Here is a 5,020-nt window from a genome sequence, read left to right on the forward strand (position 1 = left end):
GGCTGGAGGAGAGGGAGAGAGATGGGGGGAACAGCCTGGTCAGTGGAGCAGTCAAAACACATACCACATTTATTGATTAAGTTTGCCATCTTATATGACATGGTTCACAGAGTCCCAAAACAATTACAGTAGTAACATCAAAGATCACTGATCACAGATCACCATAACAGATATAATAATGATGAAAAAGTTTGAAATATTGTGAGAATTACAGAATGTAACACAGAGACACAGTGTGAGCACATGCTGTTGAAAAATAGTGCTGATGGCTTCTACTTCTAGTGAACACCAAATGGTGGACAATGCCGGTGCTGCAGGAGGTTCGGGAGGCCCCAGGGGCCCCGGAGTCGGAGGTCAGGATGGCTTCCGCAGTAGCTTCAGCAGTGGGGGCCAAGGTCGAGGCCAGGGCCATGGTCGAGGCTGGGGCTAGGGCCGTGGAGCCCGGGGAGGAAAGGCCGAAGACAAGGAGTGGGTTCCTGTCACTGAGCTGGGCCGCCTAGTCAAGGACATGAAGATCAAGTCTTTGGAAGAGATCTATCTTTTCTCGCTCCCTATCAAGGAGTCTGAGATCATAGATTTCTTCCTGGGATCTTCATTGAAAGATGAGGTTCTGATGCCTGTTCAGAAACAAACTAGAGCTGGACAACGTACTAGGTTCAAGGCTTTTGTGGCCATAGGTGACTACAATGGCCATGTTGGTCTGGGTGTCAAGTGCTCCAAGGAAGTGGCCACAGCTATTCGTGGTGCTATCATTCTGGCCAAGCTGTCCATTGTTCCTGTGAGATGTGGCTACTTGGGGAACAAGACTGGCAAGCCTCACACAGTGCCCTTCAAGGTTACTGGGCGATGTGGATCGGTTCTGGTGCGCATGATCCCCACTCCTAGAGGTACTGGCATTGTCTCAGCTCCTGTGCCTAAGAAACTCCTGATGATGGCTGTAATTGATGACTGCTATACTTCTGCAAGAGGCTGTACTACCACTCTGGGCAACTTTGCTAAAGCTACCTTTGATGCTTCTATAAAAATAGAAGTCATTCCCCAATTGATAAATGGTCAAAGGATATTAACAGGCCATTTTCAGATAAATAAATTAAAGTTATCTATAGAGATATGAAAAATGCTCTAAATCACTACTGATTAGAGAAATGCAAATTAAAACAACTATGAGATACCACATCACACCTATCAGATTGGCTAACATGACAAAACATGAAAATGATAAATGTTGAAGAAGATATGAGAAAATTGGAACACTAATACAGTTGGTGGAGTTGTGAACTGATCCAACCATTCTGGAGAACAATTTGGAACAATACCCAAAGGACTACAAAACTGTGCATACCCTTCAATCCATCGATATCACCACTAGGCCTGTATCTCAAAGAGATCACAAAAAGGGAAAAAGACCCACATGTACAAAAATATTTATAGCAGCTCTTTTTGGGGTGGCCAAGAATTGGAAATTGAGAGGATGCCCCTTAATTGCGGAATGGCTAAACAAGTTGTGGTATATGAATGTAACAGAATACTATTGTTCCATAAGAAATGGTAAGCAGGTGAACTTCAGAAAAACCTGGAAAGACTAGCATGAACTAATGCTGAGTGAAATGAGCAGAATCAAGAGAACATTGTACACAGTAACAGCAACACTGAGCAATGACCGACTTTGTTAGACTTAGCTCTTCTGAACAGTGCAATGATGTAAGACAATTCCAAAAGACTTATGATGGAAGATGCTATCCACATCCAGAGAAAGACCTATGGAGTCTGAATGCAGATCAAAGCATACTATTTTCACTTTTTTGTTGTTTTTTTTTTTCTTTCTCATGGTTATTCCCTTTTGTTCAGATTCTTTCACAACATGACTAATGTGAAAATATGTTTAATATGATCATACAAATATAGCCTATATCAGATTTCATGCCATCTTGGGGAAGGGGGAGTAGAGGGAGGGGAGAAAAATTTAGAATTCAAAATCTTATAAAAGCTACTAAAAATAAAACTAATAAATAAATTTAATAAAATTTTAGAATTAACTAAAAAAACTAATGAAATCATGGGTCTAAACCCTATTTCAATACTTTTAGTTAAAAATAACAAAGATGCCAATAGACAATTCAGAAAGGATCTAAGATGAAATATTTTTTAAAAGCAATATCAGGTGTAAACAATAGAGCTGGAAGGAATCTTTCAGGTTATCTAGTCCAACCCCCTCATTTTACAGATGAGAAAGCAGAAGCTGAAAGATGTTAACTTGCCCAACATCACACAGTTAATAAGTGGCAGAGTATAATATCGCTTTCAGTCTTTTACCTTTTTTAGAAAAGTTCCCCAAACCCATCCTGGACTGCTCCTCATCTTCACACCATCCAAGAAAACGTAAGAGACACACAGTAAATAGAACTTCTACAGGAACAGCCCGTTGATGACCAGCAATCACACCATGGTGTCCTTTGATCCTGCACTTGTTGCTTGGGTTGACAGACTATATCTGAACCAACTCTTTCCTGTGTGTCTGTGGGAAAAAGGCAGTGTTTATTTAACTTCTCAGTGTTCCAGGCAACTTTCTAAGACCATAAGCTGCAACAAACATGTCTTCCTACATTGGTAAAGGGAGTTTCCTCATCTGAGCTCCTTATACTAATGAAATCACAGTTCTGTGGAGAAGGGAACAATTTATTACCAAACAAGAGATAGAGAGCATTATGAAATACAAATTTGGATAATTTTGATGACATTAAATTAAAAAGTTTCTCATCTGAGAATGTGTCTGTGTCTTATGCACAACAACCTGTTCCAAAAAGAAACAATTGGCACATCCTGTTGGGGAAGGGGAAATGGGGGGGGGATACTGGCAGGACAAATGGAGCCCTCTAGCTCTTTTTATGAGCTCCCCCATTAGATTGAAAGCTCTTTGAGGGCAAGGACTGTCTTTCAGCTCTTTCTGTATCCCCAGTGCTTAGCTTAGTGCCTGGCACAAAGTAGGTGATTAATAAATTTTTACTGACTGATTTATTGCTTGATCTTCAGGACAGGGCTGGCAAGAGCAGTCTTTCTAATTCAAATACCTCAAATACCTCAGTACCACTAACCTATACTATTACAGCAGCTTCCTAAACAGTCTTCCCATCTTCACTCTCTTCTCAAATTCGATTTTTCTTTGATTTAAATTTTTTCCCTTTTTCACCTCCTCTACTAAAATAAACAAAAACATGAACTCTTCTGTCTTTCATATCACTGCCTGAATAAGCTTCTTTTTGGATTGACCTAGCCATGACATCCCTCTGCTCTGAAATTTTTAGTGATTCCCTATTACTTACTGAATAAAATTCAAAGTCCCCTACACTGTAGTGCCATCATACCTTTCTTATCTAATATCGTTCCTCTCCGCATATTCTGTCCTCTAGCTAAACCGGGCAACTCTCCTTCCTCTGGACATATTCTGTGCTTTTGCTCACTTTGTCCCTTATGCCTGCAATGCCTTCACCTGTTGAACTCCTACCTAACTTTTAAAGCCCAACTCAAAGGTCCTCCCCTCCAGGAAGCCTTTTCTGGCCCCACAACCAGTAACAGCTTTTGCCCTCAGACCTCATGAGGCAATATATTTTGCTCCTCTCTGATATGTTTTTCTAGGTAATGTGGTTATTATCATTCCCTGTTTCTGTCATATCCCCCTACTAGTCTATGAGTTCCATGAGGGCAGTAACTATGCCTGTCTAAACTTTGTATCACCCCCAGAACCTAGCACAGTGCTCTGAACACAGTAGGCATTTAATAAATACTGAATGAATGAACTGGTGAATGAAAGGACCTGAGAAATCATTTAGTCCAACCCATACCTGAAGCAGGAACCCCCTTAATTCAATTCAGCACTTTATTATATGCTATTTTTTGTTGTTATATGGCTTCCTATGGATTAATCCTATATCCCCAACTGGAATGTTGTCAGTTCCCAGAAGATGAGGCCATGGCTTCTATTCAGTGGTATGCTGGTAAATGTTTAACAACTGGCTCTCAAAAAATGTACAGACAGACACACTTTGGGGTGAGGGGGGCAATCAGAGTTAAGTGACTTGCTCAGGGTCACATAGCTAGTAAGCTTTGAACTCAGGTCCTCCTGACTCCAGGGATGGTTGTGCTATCCACCAGACATACACTTTTAAATTTAATCAGCATTACAAACACTTTCTCCATAACTTTCTTAAGTTTAGGCAATCAACAAAAGGATAAATCAAGTCATGATTTATATTCAGGTTTCCAAGGTGAAAATGGTCTCACTGAACATTTAACAATTTGTTCAGAGCTGGTTGGAAGTGCCTCCGACACAAATCTCCACAGTCACTATTCCTGGACTAGCTCCACATATACTTAGGTATTCAAGAGGCTCTCAGAGTCGCAAGGAGCATGAGAGGATTATCCATTCCAACTGTTCTCCCAATATAGGAATCCCCTATATATAATCCAGAACACTTTGGCATAGAACTTCTTTTTAAACACTTCCGATAACTGGAGGGATTGCTCCTTTGTGAGGCAGCCCATTCATTTCATTGTTGGACAGTTAGGAAGTTCTTCTCTATATGGAGCTGAAATCTACCTTTCTACATCTCAAAGACATTGCTCCTAGTCCTCCCCTCTTGGCAAGGCAAAGAAAGTTCAATCCCACTAGCCCTCACTGGCTAGATATATGTTGCTGAATTTAAAGGATTCAGGATGAAAGAGGAGGGAGAAAGGCTCAAAAAGAAGAACAAGTCAAAGAGGAAGAGGACTTGAAGAATATGGAGGAAGAAAAAAGAGGAGGGAGAAGAAAGTCATTAAGACAAAGAAAGGAAGTTAGATGGGCTGGTCAGAGTGCTGTTTGAGGGAAGGTGCTAACACTGTAAGCAGGATGACAGTTCCAGGGTTTAAGACCCCTCCTTCTCCCCTGCTAAAGTTTATCTCTGCATGTCTCTATAGGAATTGGCAACAGTAACAAGATGCTAATAAAAAGGAAAAATGGACTAAGGATCTCCCTTATACTGAG

The 5,020-nt window shown here is 40.8% G+C and overlaps 1 pseudogene; it reads left to right on the forward strand.

Moving 5' to 3' along the window:
• The first annotated feature begins 292 nt into the window (after positions 1-292).
• Positions 293-3,494, forward strand: LOC118832170 (annotated as a pseudogene).
• Positions 3,495-5,020: the final 1,526 nt, after the last annotated feature.

Source organism: Trichosurus vulpecula, chromosome 9 (genome assembly GCF_011100635.1).
Source record: "Trichosurus vulpecula isolate mTriVul1 chromosome 9, mTriVul1.pri, whole genome shotgun sequence".
Lineage (NCBI taxonomy): Eukaryota > Metazoa > Chordata > Mammalia > Diprotodontia > Phalangeridae > Trichosurus > Trichosurus vulpecula.